General features: G+C 47.0%; 1 long non-coding RNA gene across 1 annotated transcript; it reads right to left on the bottom strand.

The window, feature by feature from the left end:
- Window positions 1-6,926: 6,926 nt before the first annotated feature.
- Window positions 6,927-8,532, bottom strand: LOC140525418 (uncharacterized). The gene is made up of 2 exons (XR_011974034.1): window positions 8,444-8,532; window positions 6,927-7,583 (listed from the first exon to the last, which is right to left on the bottom strand). It is a non-coding gene; the product is annotated as an uncharacterized lncRNA (long non-coding RNA).
- Window positions 8,533-17,476: the final 8,944 nt, after the last annotated feature.

The raw sequence follows: 17,476 nt of genomic DNA, 5'->3' as shown, positions 1-17,476 counted from the left end.
CGCTCGGGCAGAAACGCTTCCGGCGCAGCCCTTCCCCGAGCTGCGCACGCGCGGAGGGCAGGAGCACCAGGCTACCCCCATCCCCGGGGTCCGCAGGGCGCATTGCACGCATGCGCCTGACCCTCGCGCTCAGGGAACCGGCGCGGGGCGGAGCCTAAACCTCTGGGTTGCAGGAGCTCATCTGCCCTAGCCGGGTGTTCTCCTACGCCTCTGAGCATGCCGCCTTGGGGGGAACCCGGGAGCGAAGCTTGTTCAAGGCTCCCCAGGGCCTCCAGGCTGAGTCTCTCTTGGATAAGGACACCCACGTCCACAGCTCAAAAGACACATTTACAGAGGGAGAGACTGAGGCAGCACAGAGAAGGAAATAAACCTGGCCAGCCGCCCCCTCACCTACCCAGTCTCTGCCTTCAAAGCCTCTGGAGCCCCAAGGGCTACATTGTAGCTCGTTTGTATCCACTTTGTATCTATTTTGTCTCCAGGAGACTGTAAGTCCTCCCTGGTTTATTTTACCTTCCTGTCTGGCAGTGTGACCTCGGGCGAGTCACCGAACCAAACTGCCGTTTGCCAGTTTTCCACAGCTGTAAAATGGGCATAATAGCAGCACCTAGCTCCCTGTGCTGCCCTGAGGATTCAGTGAGATGGCATTTGTAAAGCACTTAGCCCAGGGCTGCCCCAGGCAGGTCAGGATGCTGACCATCATGCAGGGTCATCCCCAGCGCCTGACAGAGCACGGGGATATGTGCTGATGGGAGATGGCGCAGGACCTTGAGCACCCTTTAGGTAGAGTTTGTCCGGCTGGCAGTGGCCGTAGCCAGGCCCGGAGGGCTTTGGTGCAGAGGAATAGCTGGTCAGCCTCCATCTTAGGGGCCAGACGACCTGGAGAGGGGTAGACACAGGGGAGCCCACGGCCTAGGAGACTTGCACTAGTCTGGCTTGAGGGGTGATGCTGGGAGTGGAGAGAAGGGCCTGGGGAGAAATGTGCAGCAGCGTGAATTTGGGGGTCAGATAAAACTTGGAAAGAAGAGGAGGATCGCAAAGACAGTGATCCACAAGGAACCTTCATTGTAATGGGAGCAGGTACACACTCGCACATGTGCACCCACGCACACGTGAACAGGAATGCACACAAGCACACAAACACCAAGAATGGACATTAAGAGCACAAATGGATCAGGCACTTGGGGAAGGAGGGCACCACCGGGGGGGGGTGGGGTGGGGGGGGTGGTTGGGGGAGGATCAGGATCACAGAGGACTTTCTGCAGAAGTTGGTGCTTGAGCCTCGGCTACAAAGCAGAGGAAGTTTCTGTGGGGGAGAGGAGAGAAAGGAGGGCATTCTGGGCATGGGGCACAGCCGGGGGATGGGGCACAGCCTGTGGGAGGGGAAGAAAAGGTCCATGAGGCGGGAAATAGACGTTGGAGTCCAGGTAGGAAAGGTTCTCTGAAGCAAACAGCAGTTCAGCTTTGATGGGAGAGGTCATAGGGAACCTCAGGGATTGACAGAGAGAGGGAGGGAGGACTGGGATATGATCTGTGCTTTGGCACCTGCAGAGCAGAGAAGGAATGAAGCAGGGACTGACTTGAGGCAATAAACCTCATTAGGTGCTCTCTGCTGCAATAATAAATAATCTGCTGACTGACACTATACCTAAGGTAGTGTGAGGAGAGAAGGCCTTGGAAAGGTCCTGGAGGGAGAACAAATCAGATCTGGCTCCAGAGTCACCTGGGGGTGGGAGGAAGGGGGAGAGACAATACTGCCCTTCTGAACCTGGGAGGCTGGGGTTGGAGGTGGTGCTCTGCACAGTGATGGGGCAGCATGGAAGGGAGCCAAGTCCCAAGTGAATGAAACCTGCTTAGCATTCGCTGAGATGGAGACACTTCTGTGATATCTCACCAGTAATTGGAGGGCAGAGAGGTCAGAGCTGGATATGGAGATTTGGAGACTCATCTGCCTCCAGAGAATAACTGTACCCATGGGGCTGATTACAGCGACTCTCTGAAGATTTGATGGGGGTCCCAAGGGGTGTGGAGGTTTCTGACACTGCATGGGAAGAGATACCCCTGAGAAGGATCCAGGACAAGGTCAGTGAGACTAGATGCTGTTTACCTGGAAAAGATGAGTCAGGGGAGGATGGAAAGAGAAGTTGGTGCTGGGTGGCAGGGCAGTAAAGCTAGGCAGGGGGACCTCTACTCCCCTTTACTTAGGGAACTACTGAGCCCATGGGCTGGGGCAAGAGGGAGGCTGAAGGGCATTCCAGCCTTCAGAAAGCTTCTTGTCAGATCCCAACTCCAAGAGACCTGAGTAAATCATTTCAATTCTCTGGGCCTCAGTTTCCCTATGGGAAATATTTTGGGATCATAACACATGCAAAGCTTCCCTTACACGTTTGTGAAGAAAACTCTTTATTAAGTGGCAAAGTATTAGAAGAAATGTGAGATTAGTATTACTAAATAATAATAATATTCATTTATCCTGGAATAGAAGAGGAGGGAAGACTGCCTGTTCTGTATCTAGACCAAGCCTTCTTCAATCTAGCTGCCAGAGGGGTGGGCTAAGTGGGGGGATGGGGGAAAGATGGGGCAGCTGGGAACAGAGTGTCCTGCATCACCTCTGACCTTCCGGAAACCTTCCAGGCTTCTAGAACCTCTGACGTGCTTGTGGTTTCTTTGAATCAGGAATTTTGGTTCTCTGAGGATGTTTACATGCTGTGGTAGCTCTGTCCTTTGGTCTGATGGAACCCAGGAGGCACCCAGTCCTTGGGCAATTGGTTAATTGGTCTCTTGCTGAACATTCCTGATCTTCTTTCCACGATGCAAACTGTTCTGTCTCCAAAACACACACACACACACACACACACACACACACACACACATACACATATATCTTTGTGCATATATAGGGGTTGATCTATCTCTAAAACGCACACACACACACACACCCCTGTATATGCACATACATGGGCTGATCTGTCTCTAAAACGTGCATACATCCCTGTATGTGCACTCTAATCTGTCTCTAAAATACACACACCTAGTCATGCACATACATGGACACCAGCTCCTGGTTCCTCCTGGAGTGTCCATTTCGGGAAGGGGCCCAGGCTTGTTGCTACCTTCATATCCTGCCCCTTGCACTGAGTAACCTCATTTTCCCTTTCTCACCCTGCACTGAAGTTGGTAAGATGTGATAGCCACCATCCATCTTCCCATTGCCCATTGGATCACTATTAGTTTTAATTCTCTCAACTGCAGGGTGCCTTGATCCAAGGCTACACAACTGGAGGCATATTAGGGCTCAAAAGACAGGCTCTCAGGTAGATTGGGTTTGGGTAGAAACACTACCTAGCCCCTGATGCAACCCAGCTCACTCTTTCCTTGGGCTCAGTCTTGGGTCCAGGGCACTGTCCATTCTCTGCAGCTACACCAGGTTGAAGGTAATCAAATCACTTGGTGAGTTGGCAGGGATGTCTACCCAGGCATGTGAGGACTTTCCCTAGCAGAGTGGGCAGATGGAAATCATTGTTCCAATGGTCATGAAGCAGGTGCTGTGGAGCTGAAAGCTTGGTTAGCCATGGAGAATGCCAAGGTCATCCACAGTATCCCAAGCCACACTGCCTGACTTTGTCTTGCCACTGGACTCTGATGTCTCAGTTTCCTCATCCTGCTGTGCATTTATTGTGCACAGAGAAAGAAATCCAGAAGAAAATATAGAAAGGCAGCTTTGAAATTGGAATTTATTATTTGAAATTGAAATTTATTATTCATTTTTTAAAATGCAAGCTGTATGTAATAGAGATTTGTGGTTTCATATACAATTCTTTTTTCTTCATTGTATGTGGAAGTGATCATATTTGTTGGTATTTGTTGTTTCAAATAACAAAATACACACGTGCACATTTAAAGTAAGACTATTTCCCAGAATTGTTCAGCTCAAGAACAGAATACAGAATTATAGACCACTGACCTTTCTCCGTGAGAAATAACAGATGTAACTTGGTGAAAAAAAATCATTAAACTTAAGATCTCTGTTGATAGAAGGAAACTTACTAACAGCCACAAAAAAAAAAATCCTTTTCTCAAATTCCTCAATTGGCCCAAATCTCCAGGATTATTGACCTGTCACAAGAAAACAGAGACTAAACTGGATTCTAACACACAGAAAATCTAAGGGAATTCAATTTCACCCCCAGAAACTTCTAGCTAGCTCAATTAGGAATAATACACAAAGATAAACACTATTATCCCCTCATCTCTGCATCATTTCCGAACATTTTTTATGAGAGGAAGAATCACCATTAGCTGGAGCCTTTGACTTGCAGATATGTCCAAGAAAATGCCTCCAGGTAATTCCTGGAGAGACTAACTAGTCAGAGACCTTTGCCATGTAAATCAATCAGGGTCCCCAGCTAAACTCTTCGGGGGTGAATCAATAGAAGAGTATGTGTGGTCTTTGGAAACTTTACCCTGGGAGAATGAAATAACAGTGGGGGATAATGAAAACCTGAAATTGTCTCTAAGGGAAGCTGGGTGGGGGTCTGACAACTAGTGTAGGAGAGTAAAAATCCAGAGGAGCCTTTCTTCTCTGCCAGCGTCTCAGAGGAGGGAAGTAAGGGCTTGTGGGTGGAACTGCTCTCTGCATACTTATAATTAATGATGCACATGCTTGTAGGTGGTGTCATTTATTAGGGCATGTCTTTGCAATGTTCTTGGTTCTGCATGATGTCTTATTTGTGATAAATAAAGTGCAGAATGAACATACCCTGAATGTGATAGCAAACAAAAGAAAGAACTGTTTGTTCACAGATTTTCTGAGCAATGATGCAAATAATCACAAAACAAAGCAAAAAATCCAAAACAAAATCTGGAGGCAGCCAAAGTGTCTAACACAAGGGGAGGGGTTAAATAATGTGTGGTTCATTAAAGGGAAGGAATGTGATAATTCAATTGGGAAGACCATCTCTAGGGATACTGAAAAATCTGGAAAGTCTTTTTATGTGCTTAATGCCAAGGGGGAAAGCTGACCCAGAACCAAAGACCAAAGTGAATAATAATGAAGGACAAAGGATGCTTTGAGGCAATGAAAGGAAAATGTGTTGGGCATTGAAATGGATTAATTCACATGTCAGTAGTTGCTAAGCAGGTTGAACTGATTGTATTGGTGGTCGATATTTAGGTTTCAGTAAAAGATGGGAGCGAATGTGTAGGAATTGTCAGAGAGGGCTGGAGGTTTGGCGTGCTGTGCTCTTCATCCCCTGGGCTGTGTGCTTGGACCATCCATTTCAATGTTCCTCACCAGAGAACATCAAAACAACCAGAGGTTTGCCCCAATTACCGAATTCTCTTCAACAAGGTCATGGTGATTGACAGCTAAAGTTCACAAATGAGATTGGGAAGGGGTGGGAATAAAGAAGATTTTAGCAAATAGGGACCGGACTGGACCAGTGATTGCACTGACACAGATAAGGAACTCCCAGATGGGGAAATTCACTACCTATGCAGGTTGACACCTTCTCTATAATTTGTAGTCTTAGACTCTAGAGTACTGGAAGGTATTAAAAAAATCTTCAGATAAAGACAACAATAAGGCAGCATGCCAAAATATAGACTTCAGCTAAAGCACATCTATTTCTAGAATGCTTTCTTTCGCAAATAAGAAGGATCTGAGTTTACAGGGGAAAGCATTTGAAAACATATCAGTATCTCAAAAATAGGTATTGAAGAAGAAATCCCTAATACTGAAGGAGAGTTGAAAGTGCAAAAACCTGGATTAACAAACAAAACAAAATGCTTTTTTTTAAAAGACCAATAAAGTTGCTTAATCATTAGCTAAATGAGCCAAAAGAAAAGAATAAAAACCAAATGACCAAATGAAAAACAAGATAGCCAATTACAACAACAAAAAATAATCAGCCAGTGAGACACACAATTATCCTGGGGACCTGAGGTTGACCTTTTGGAAGGAACAGTCCCCCAAAAGATGCCACTCTCATCATCCTCCCTTCCTCTGGGATTCACATCCATGGTTTCCCATAAGCATGCTGTAGCATGATGCACTGATGCACTAGGTGGACAAAGGGAGGGAGGAAGGACACCAGCTAATCACAGGGTTGGGAGACCTGAGCCATCATCCAACCCAACCCATATCCAAAATGGAGTTTTCACCTAATCCAAGACACCCTCAGATCTTCCCACCAGCTTCCCTTCTCTTGGCTACACCCCCTCAACTTATCTTCAAGTCATTCTCCTGGGTCATCGACTTCCCAGCCCTCCCCTCTACTGGTGACTTTCCTCTGGACACTGTCTGTTGAATAGTGTTCTTCCTCAAAGGAGGCACTGGAAACTCGTGGTCTGATCAGGCCAGAGGACTGAGTGGCTATCACCTCCTTAGAGCTGGATGTGACTCCTCTCTGAAGGCATCCAAAGGTCACGTTCACTTTGTTGGGGCCCACATGTAGGACTCCTATTAAATTGTTAGATTTTTCAGACCATGGCCAGCACTTCCTAACCCTGCCTCCCCCTTTTCCTCACCCACCAGGCTCTGCCTCCAGGTTTTGCAAAGATTGTTACCTGTGCTAACCTGCCCCCCTTCACTGAGTCCTTCCCTGACAGCACACAGTAGGCTCACAATTATGCTGGTTCCCTTGACTTGACTTAGTTTTTCTTCTTGGAGTTCCCTCTTCCCTCATTTGTCTGATGGTCTCTTGTTTATGACCTTATTGACATATTTGAGCACTTGGGCTGAGAATGGAAGTCAAAATGCAATTTATGTCTAAAAGAAAAAAACTCAAAATTTCAAAAAGCCAAAACAAACCATTTCCCCAACCAACAAGCATATGACCCTAGTGGTCAGGGGCTTGGGAGTGGAGGCGTTGGAAAGCAGGATGGCGCAGGGATAGAAGGCCGAGTAAAACTGTGTAACCCTGGACACGTCACTTCACTTCAGTTTACTGAAATTTCCTCAGTTGTCAGATGGAGGTAACAGCAGCATCCCCCTCCTAGGCTGTGTTTGAGGATCGAATGAGTTACTAAGTAAGTAAGCACCACAGAACGCGGGCTCTATTGGGGCGGTGAAGACCTACACCACTAGAGGGCACAAGAGAGCTAGAGAATGGCCCGCTCAGCTCTACAGTCACCCGACGATCCGACGAGTCAAAGGGAATTCTGGTGAATCCGTTCCCTGCTCTCTCCTCTGCCTTTCCCGGGAATGGAGCCGCCATCCCCACCAGAAAACTCCCTGCTTCTCCAACGTCTCTCTCTGCCCTTGTCCCTCCTCCCCCGCCGTCTGGGACTTTGCTCCGTGGAGGGCCATGGATGCTCAAGGTCACAAGGATTTGCCCATCATTGGCCAAGCCTCTGGGCTTGAGGCTGGGATCCGGATTTCGAAGATGGTCTGGAGCTCAGAAGAATCTTGGCCCACCAGGATCTGAAAATCTCCCGACAAGTAGTTGTCCAGCTTTTGCTGGGAAGTCTCCAGCAACGGGAGCTCACTTACCTCCATGGCAGTCGATTTCACTTAGGAATATCTCTGGTGGTTAATAACTGGATAACCAGAAGGTTGATCTCTTGCTTCTCTTGGGCAATATGATCTGTGAAGATAGGAAGAATGAGATGACAGGACAGGGTAAGACAGTGGGGCAGTGCAACTATTAGGGCAGGCGTGATGGGACACTGGGCAATGCTGACTCCTCTGCCCCCAACAGCAGAACTGATGAATAGGCCATGTCTGACCCTGGAGGAAATGCACCAGAAAAGTCTGGAGATGTCCCAGCCCTGCTTGTCGGTACACTCTCACTGTCTGTGGCACTGTTGTCCCTGGCCCTACTCCCACTCGGGGTCCACAGATGCCATCTGATGCCCCCTTAAGCACTGATTGATTAAGCACATGATTTCATGGGTGGGGAGGGGCATCAATCTACTGTTTTGGGTGCTGTTGAAACTGGTCAGTCTATTTCACTGGAGCCCCCAGACTGGTGTGTGTGTGTATGTGTGTGTGTGTATGTGTGTGTGTGTGTGTATGTATGTATGTATGTATGTATGTCCCATGTTTAGGAACGAGGACACCTCAGAGAGTGTGGTTGATGTCTCAGCTTCCAAACATCTCTATTTCTTCCCCTACAACAAACACATCAAGATGAATGAAGACTGGTTATGAACAAACATTTCTTAGGCCCATCCCTCTCTTAGCCTCTATGTCCTCCTCTGTCCCTTGAACACAATGGAGCAGATGACTTCTGAGGTCTCTGGTGGTCTCACCCACTGTCCACTTAAGTGTCACTGGACTTCTCTGGACCCTGGTTTCCTCCTCTGGAAAATGAAGGAGTTGGACCAAATGGGTTCCCAGGTCCTGAATCCCAAGAGCCTTTGCCTCGTAAGAAAGGCACCATGAGTGGAGGAGGGGGCAGGAAGGAGGGGAGGAGGGAGAAGGGAGAGAGAGGGAACGGGGTACCTCCAAAGAAGAATGAGACAATCCTGGACCCCTGGAGCTCACAGGCTGGGGAGTGAGGAAAGATTGGTATAGACTGCCGTGCAAGCTTGAAGAGAACTGGATTAGTGCTGGATGGAGGAAATCTATAAATATATAGAAGGTCAATGAGTTGAAATTAATTTTCTTTTGAAACATCTGAGAATTTCACAAGAGTCCTTGAAATACTTGGAGACACTCTGGCAGGATCTGACTCTGGGCTGGGAATCCCCACATTTAACAACAGTCTGGAAATGTGTGAGGGGCCTAAATCTAGGGCTGGAAGAGATGTCAGGGGTTATCCAGGCTACCCCCCTCAGGGGGCAGAGGAGGACATTGAGTCACTCCTTAGCCCTCCTCAACTAAACCATCTGCCTACACCAGAGGAGAGAGAAAGGAGAGGATAGATCAGAGATATAGAGAGATACAGAGATACAGATACACACCCAGAGATGCTAACCTTCCTGCAGATGGAAGAATGACTTGTGGAACTTTGACCATGACCCTACTCTGTTTGCTGCATTAGATGTTCTAGGGGATTTCCCCTTGGGTCAGATCTGGGATCTCTGTCTCTCTCTGTCTTCGTCTCTCTCTACCTCTGTCTGTCTGTCTCTCTATCTCTTTCTCTGTCTCTGTCTGTCTCTGTCTTTCTCTCGGTTAAGCTGAGTGACCTTGCTCACAATAGGAGAGCTCTTTCAGTCTATCCTCCTCTGTACACCTCTTCTATTTGGTTTTGCTATCAGTTTGAATAAATGAGTTTCTTTGTTATTTGCTATATGTGTTCATTCTGGAACTGGAATTTGGTGGGAAGGGGGTCAAAGCTAGGATGTAGAGCCTGGGCAACAGAAATCAGGAGCTATAGCTTTGACCTAAAAATGTCATCCCTCACCCTAAACTAATGGTATTTCTGGGAGCAGAGAACTCTAACCCTAATCCTAAATGCGCTCTATCAGCACCCCTCTGTCTGCCTCCCGGCCTCCACCTCCTCCTGGGAACCACAATTTCCTTTGGAGAAGGAGAGCATGAGGAGAAGACAGAGATGTCTGATCTTTTCTCCCTGCAAGACCTACCTGGTCAGACCCATATAGACAAATATAATCAAAACAAAACCATGCATTTAGGGTTAGCCCCCTCCCATAGAGAGAGCATTTATAAGGACTTGCTGGGTGCCAGGCACCATACTAAACACCAAGGCTATGAATGCCAGAGAAAATAAGAGCACTTAAGCACACTTGATTCTAATGGGGGAACACAGTCCATGTAAGGGAGGGGGAGAGCTGAATGGGAAGTGAGGGGGTGAGGGGGGAGCCAGGATTGGAAAGAGAGCATCGTGTCTGGACCTTCTCCTGGGAGGGAAAGATGGGTCATTCAGCTGCCCTGTATGGTCCCTAGTCCAGCTCCCTCAGTTCATAGAGGAGGAAACTTCGGCCCGGAGAGTAGAAATGATGTGCCCACGGTCTCATTGGTATTCAAGCCAGAATTGAACCTCAGGTCCAGTACTTGTCCCCTGTTGGCTGCTTGGCTGAATTAATGGGGGAAGGAGAGTGTCTTCCTTTTTCAAAGTTCTGCCTCTGAGGAAATAAAATGGAATTCTTTCCTCTTCCTCCTCCGCTCATTGGAACTAGACCTGAACACATCAGAGTAAGTAGTGCTGTAGTCAAGTACAGGACGTCCCTGGGATTATGGGAAGTGTGGCCAGTGCCACACAGAGGCTCAACCGGGCTACGGGCTAGGTGCTGTAGGTAGAAGGATATACACTATCAGGCAGGCTCCAGATGGAAATCGAAAGGGAGGCCCAGTCCAAGGGGGCATTGGCAGGACAGCCTTTCCTGGCAGCAGCCACAGAACCCAACCCTCAGTGGCCTCTTAGGGCTGAGGGTCCCAGGAACTGCTTCCTGACTCCTGTGACATTGGGGTTACATTCATTCAGTGACAGAGACTGGGCCACCTGCCAGTCCTGCCCTAGAAAGCTGCAGCCTCCATCAGTCTAAAAGTTAGTGGTAGTCCAGCACTCATCATCCATGGCCTATGTGTGTTATCTTTCAAAAGGGCACGCATCTTGGGCTCCTGATGTTGAGGACCCAGGCATCAACACATAACTCTGAACACCAGGTGGCCCAGACCAGTGCCTTGTGTGGAGTAGATGCACAAAACAGCCTTGTTACCCAATCAACAATTGCTATTTGCTGACCTCATAGTAAGCATTGCAAGGCCCGATCTTATCCCTGACCCATACCAATGTTGACCCTGTCACTTCCACATTATCACATGGGAAATCAGCACATTCCTCAGCCCAGTCATCTGACACGTGTCCTTGCAAATAAGCTCACCCCTCCAAGGCTTTCTGATCCATCCAGATAGGTTGGCAAGTGAAGTGGTTTTCTGAGGGAAACCTTATTTGGGACTCCTCTGCAGCTGACAGAGCCTAGGGAATGAATTAAAGGCAGAGCAGTGAGAGGGACACCCCCAGTTCACCACCCTGTCACCTCCTCCTTCCTGGGTGGGACATAGGCATGGAGATGAGGGAGGGCCTGTTCTGATCATGTACACTGTGGTGTTTTTAAACAAGTTTTTATTGATGTTTTCTGTTGCTCAAGTCACCACAGCTATCCCAAGTAGCTCCTTCCCCCCTCCCAGAGAGTCATCTTCTATGACAAATTATGACTTTTAGAGGGAAAAAAAAGTCAGTTCAACTGGCTGATACATTGAAAAAATCAGCAAACCTGTAGTGATGCTGGTGAGGAGGGGTATCTCTTGTTTCTTTTCCCTTCAGGCCCTTGGATCTTTATATTTTTATTACATCTACTTCTGGGTTTGGGGGGTGTGGTTGTTACATCCTTGTAGTTACTGCATGGGTTGTTTCCTTGATTCTGCATCAGTTCATGGAGCTCTTTCTGGGCTTCTCTATGCCCATCACGCGCATCATTTCTTAGAGCTCAGAACTGTTCCATTCCATTCGTGTACCATAATTTGTTTAGTCATTCCCTAGTCGATGGGCAACTACTCTGTTTCCAGTTTTTCACTATCACAGAAAGTACAGCTATAAGTATTTTGAAATGAATAGAAACTTTCTTCCCCATTTGAGGTATAAACCGGAGATGAAGTCTCTGGTTCAAAGGAATGGCCAACCACTCCAGTGTCTGCCAAGAAAACCCCAAACAAAGAATCAAACATGACTCAGCAACAGTAGCAGCAACAACAAATTATTCTCAAGCCCCTCCAGAGCTCTGAGCCCCACTCCCACCCCTTCCTTAGGTGAGCTAACAGGCAGGACCCATGTTCACCCCCCAGGCTGCTCACTGGTTTTCATTAGTCTATCAGCAGCAGACCCTGCTTGCTTTGGTACTGTATTACGGCCATCTCTTTAGGTCAGTGTTAACAAACTTTGTTCAGCCAATCTGGGCTGCCCCTCCTTCAGATGGACCATGGAATAAAGTAAAAAGGGAAGCAGCCTGAGAGTCAGGAAGCCTCGAATTCAAGATCTGCCTTTAATGCCTCCAAGCTATGCCATCTAGCTCTAGGACTCCAGCTTCCTGGTGCTGCAGGCAAGTCTCTAAGGCTAGCTAGCACCCCTGATCTTTGCAGAAACCATGGAAGTGGTCAGGATTACCCTCTGCTCCAGTCTCCAAGTGGGAAATGTCTCCAATCAGCATTTGAAAATTGTCAAGAAGGTGGGCTTCCTCGGTCCAGAGAGAAGCCGGAATCTTTGAAAGAATGCGTCACAGGCTGGAGAGCCAGAAGCAGGGGAGACAGCAGAATTAAGATGGTGCCTGCAGAAATGGATTTTCTGCCTGGAGAAAATCCATGTTGATTGTGAGAATTTGCCCTGTGGACCTCTGTGGCCATTCAGATTCTGGAAAATGGTGAAAAGTGAGTCATCTGTTTAAGTAAAACATGCTGCTTATTTGTGTTTGGAGAACAGATTTCAAGGGAGTTTTATCCTCCCTGAGATGAGAGCATTTACATGAAGAGTCACTGGAAACGTAAACACCCCCTGCTGTGGGCTGGGATTGTCCGGATTTCCTCCTGTGGAGAAGGGATAAAACTTTCACTGATTCACCAAAGGGCCCAGAACACAAACGGATCATCTCTAAAACCTGGAGCAGGGGACACATAGTAGGCTTCTTCTCAGCTTCCTGGGAGAATTGTTGGAGTGAGCCAATGCTTATCATGCTCAGGACTTCCAGACCACAGAAGGCCACAGGGGCCAGGCCTTTTCCCTAATGCCATCACCTCCGTGGATATACATGGATAAATACAGACAGTGAGAGGCAGCCTGGAGCAGGGGCCAGAGGCTCAGAAGGGCTGCTTCAAATACCTATTTCACACTGGCTGGATGACCCCCCGCAAGCTCTTCAGCTCCTTGTGGCCCCCTTAACTCTCTCAGTTGTAGCAAGCTGTCAACATGCTGAGAGGCAGATTTAGGCTTGGTCCAAAGACCTGCCAACAGTGAGTAGAATGAATGGCATCCCTAGGAAAGGTGGCAGGGTCTCCATCCCCGAGGTCCTTAAGCAGAGGCACCAGGTTCACAAAGAGGTCAGACTGGATGGTGGCCAAAGCCCCTTCTTATGGACTCACCTGGCTTCCTTTCTTGGCAGGACTCCTAGCTGGGTATGAGAGCAATGCACTGTGACAAATAGCGGCAGCCTCGCCTGGGGAAGACACACTCAGGCACTGTCTGGGTGACTCTGAGGGTGTCTCTAGGCAGCTCTCTCAAATGCCAAGTTGTAGTGAAGGTGGCCCATCTGCCCCAGGAGAAGGCGGCTCCTCTTTTCTGCACTGGTCAAGTCTGGTCCAGTGCTGCCCATCCCTGCTCACTGTGCAGACCAAGGGAATTCCCCTGACTATAAGTCAATGTGATCTCATCAAGGCGCCTGCCAGGGTCTTTGGTGTCATCTTTGTGGATGAGATGGAGAGGCATGGGCCAAGGGCCAAGGGAGTACATGGTCAGGTTGCTCTGTGCTCAGCAGAGTGGTGAGAAAAGGAATCAGTAATTATAATAAAAAAGTTATCATTGTCACCATCATAGCAATAACCAGTATTACTGTAGCACTAAAGGTGTGCAAAGTGCTTTACAAAGATGATCTCAGTAGATGCTCACAATAATCCTGGCAGATAGAGGCTGTCATTATCCAGATTTTACAGCTGAGGAAACTGAAGCAGCCACAGATGAGGTGACTTGTCTATAGCCACATGACTAGGAAGTGTCTGAGACCAGATTGGGACTTGAACCTTCCTGACTCCATGCTCTCCCCGCTGCTCCCCCCAGCCACCTCTATGGTCAAGAACAGAGGGACGTCCATGGGGACGGAGGCCTCCAGAGCTCCATGAGCTCAACATTTCTCTCAATGATTTGGGTGACTGGTGGGTGGTAGGGAGGGAGGCTAGGTCTATGGGACAACAGAGTCAGGATCCCCAAAGACAGAGCTGGCTGGAGGATGGGCCAGTCTATTAGGAGGCAATTGGAGTAATGTGAAGTCTTAGATGAGCTCTGAGTCATGACTGAAGATCTGCTTGGGTGACGCTGTTAGCATCCCAGAGTGCTCGATGAGTCATCAGGCAACATGGCGACCAAGACAGCAGGACATCCCTCTGGCTGCACTGGGAGAACAGTTGTCCAGGATTAGGGGAGGGTCCCTGGTCCTGGCCAGACTAGGGCTGAAAGCCTGGACTCCCTTCTGGGGGTCCCATTTTAGGGACAACTTCAGTGATCAGCTGAAAAGGAGGCTGTGGCCAAGAGCATGGGACCCTTTCCTCTCTCAGTCTGGAAGGAAAGCTGGCAACCTCTGCATTTTCCATTTATTCAGCTTCAGGAGTGGCTACCCTCTGAAAGTAGAAGACCCTTCCTGGGGAGGGGTCTGTCTTTGGCCCAGCATTCATGGATGATACTTGCTGAGGACTATGTATGAGACTAGTTACCAGGAGGTAAGCGCCATCAACTCAACCCACCGTCCTGTGGGCAGCTTGGGGCTGTGTCCTCTGGGGACTCACACAACATTTCCCTGTCCACTACAGTTAGAAGAATCTTACAAACTCCAGTGAGATCTCTTAGTGAATGAGAACCAAACATGTCTGTGGCCACCTCCAGCAACCCATGAGCACCCCTAATGGCAATGACCACATCTCTGCCTAAGACCAATGTGTGTGCATACGTGTGTGTGTGTGTAAACATGTATGAATGTGGGAGGAGGAATGGAGCAGACTCTAAGTGGGGTGTCGCAGTTCCCAGGGGCTGACCAAATCACCCTGAGAATTCCAATTGATATTTCTCGAGAACTCCCACAAGAACCATATGATAAAAACCGCTGTGAGCCTTGCTGTAACCATTTACAGATGAAGAAGCCTAGGTTTGGGCCTTGCCCTGGTCACGCAGCTAATAGATCTCAGAGCCAGGATTCCAATGAAGGTCTCCTGACTGCTCAACCCTCTTCCCATCACCTGTTAGCTTTTCCCACTTATTGGTAATGTTTATTTAAATCTTGTTGATTTCTATTATACTAGAGGAAAAGAACAGAAAGCAGACTGTCTCCTCTTCCTCCAACAAGCAGCACCAAGTCCCCAGACCTTTGGGCCTTACCCTTGGCCAGGAGTCAGATCTGCATCTGGGCTTCCTATCAGGAAGGGTGTTCTGAATGGATTTCCAGAGGGGGCCCTGGATGATACAGACTTCCCAGCAGGCCAAGACTGAGGAGGGAAGAGACAGTAGCCATCTGAGTCTCTCAAGGGGCACCCCAAGACAAACTCTTTAGACAGTGTCTGCGTAGGTTGCTGTCTTCAGAAATGAAACCAGACATGGCAGGCGGCCTGGGGGAGAAAGTGGGTGTGCCTGACATTAGAAGAGAGGATTGAGAGCCTTGGACAGAACACATCTGTAGTTCCTGTACCTTCCTGTACTCCTTATGGGAAAGACACTGGTGAGTGCCCAGAGCAGACAGACTAGAACTTGGAAGGATCTGGAGCCCATGTTTTAAAATATACATAAATTCTATGTACAGGTATATAGGCATTATATATACATGTATATGTAATATATAACTCATTTTTCACCTTTTATTTTTAAATTTTGAGTTCCAAATTCTCTCCTACCCACTGAAAAGGCAAGCACACTGTCAATAACGCATGTGAAATTGTGCAAAACACATTTCTATATTTACCATACCATAAAAAAGCAAAATCAAAAAATAAAGTGATAAAGTTATATTTCAATTGGCACTCAGAATTCACCAGCTCTCTCTCTGAAGGTGGAGAGCATTTCTTCAGCCTGAGTCCTTTGGAATTGTCTTGGATCATTGCATTGATCAGAGTAGCCAGGTCCTTCACAGATGATCATCATCACAAGATTGCTGTTGTGCACAGTGATCTCCTCATTTTGCTCACTTCACTTCACTTAGGGGTTCATAGAGGTCTTGCCATGTTCTTCTGAAACCATCCCCCTCATCATTTTTTATATCACAGTAATATTCTATCATGATCATATGCTGCAACTTGATCAGTCATTCCCTAATTGATGGGCAACGCCTTTATGTCCAATTCTTTGCTACCACAAAAGAACTGCTAGAAATATTTTTGTACATATAGGTCCTTCTTTTTCTTTGATCTATCTAGAATGCAGATTTAGTAGTACTATTACTGGGTTAAAAGGTATGCATAGTTTTATACCCTGTGGGCATAGTTCCAAATTGCTCTCCAAAATGGTTGAATCAGTTCATAACTCCACCAACAACGTATTGGTGTCCTTAGTTTTCCTCTCCAGCATTTTGTCATTTTTGATACATTTTGGTATGTTAGAGTTGCTTTAGGTTTAATTTGTATTTCTCTAATCAACAGTGATTTTTTTTCACATGACTACGGATAACTTTGATTTCTTCTTTGAAAATTGCCCATTTATACCCTTTGACCATATATCAATTGGGGAGGGGCTCTTATTTTTTATACATTTGACTCAGTTTCTCATATATTTAAGAAATAAAGCCTTTATCAAAATTTTTGGCATTACTTCATTGACTATTGCATCTTTTAGCATCATGGAATTTCCCTGATTATCTCTTTTCATTAGGTCTAGTTTTGCTTTTGCTTCATCTGAGATCATAATTGCTACCTCTGCCTTTTTTTATTTCAGCTGAAGCATATTAGATTCTGCTCTAGCCCTTTATTTAACTCTCTGCATGTCTTTGTGTTTCAAATGTGTCTCTTACACACAGTATATTGTAGGATTCTGGTTTTTAATCCCTTCTGCTGTCCACTTCCATTTTATGGGTGAGCTCATCCCATTCACATTCATAGTTAACAATCTTATTGTTGTTCAGTCTTGTCTGACTCTTTGTGACCTCGTTTGAGATTTTCTTGGCAAAGACATTAGAATGGCTTGCCATTTCCTTTTCCAGCTCATTTTACAGATGAGAAACTGAAGCAAATAGGAATAAATGACTTGCTCAGGGTTGCATAGCTAAGAAGTGTCTGAGGTCACATTTGAACTCAGATCCTTGTGTCTCCTGGCCCAGTGCTTTATCCACTGTGCCACCTAGCTGCTCACAGTTCAATATATTTTCCTTCATCTTATGTCCTTAGGTCTAATCTTCTCTCTCTCTTTTTTCTTAATCCTGTCCCTCCTCAAAAGTCTATTTTGCTTTTTATCACTGCCACCCCTCCATTTCATCACCCCCTGTCTCTTTTTCTTATTCCCTTCCCATCCTATTTCCCTATTGAGTAAAATAGAGTTCTTTACCTGTGTGTGTGTGTGTATGTGTGTGTGTATGTATGTATGTATATTCTCATCCCTTTGCACCATTTCAGTGAGAATGAAGCCCAAGTATAGCTTCCAACCACCACCATTTTCCCTTCCACTGTAAAAGTTCTTCCTGGTGTGACTCTTTTACATGAGCAAAATTTCTCCATTTGCCTCTTCCTTCCCCCTTCTCCCAGTGCATCCCTCCTCATCCCTTCATTTTTTTATATCATTCCCACATAATTGACTTATAGCCATGGCCTCTGTCTATATAGACTCTTTCTAACTGTCCT

The sequence above is a fragment of the Notamacropus eugenii genome, chromosome 2 (genome assembly GCF_028372415.1).
Source record: "Notamacropus eugenii isolate mMacEug1 chromosome 2, mMacEug1.pri_v2, whole genome shotgun sequence".
Taxonomy (NCBI): domain Eukaryota; kingdom Metazoa; phylum Chordata; class Mammalia; order Diprotodontia; family Macropodidae; genus Notamacropus; species Notamacropus eugenii.
This window is presented reverse-complemented; position numbering and strand designations above follow the sequence as displayed.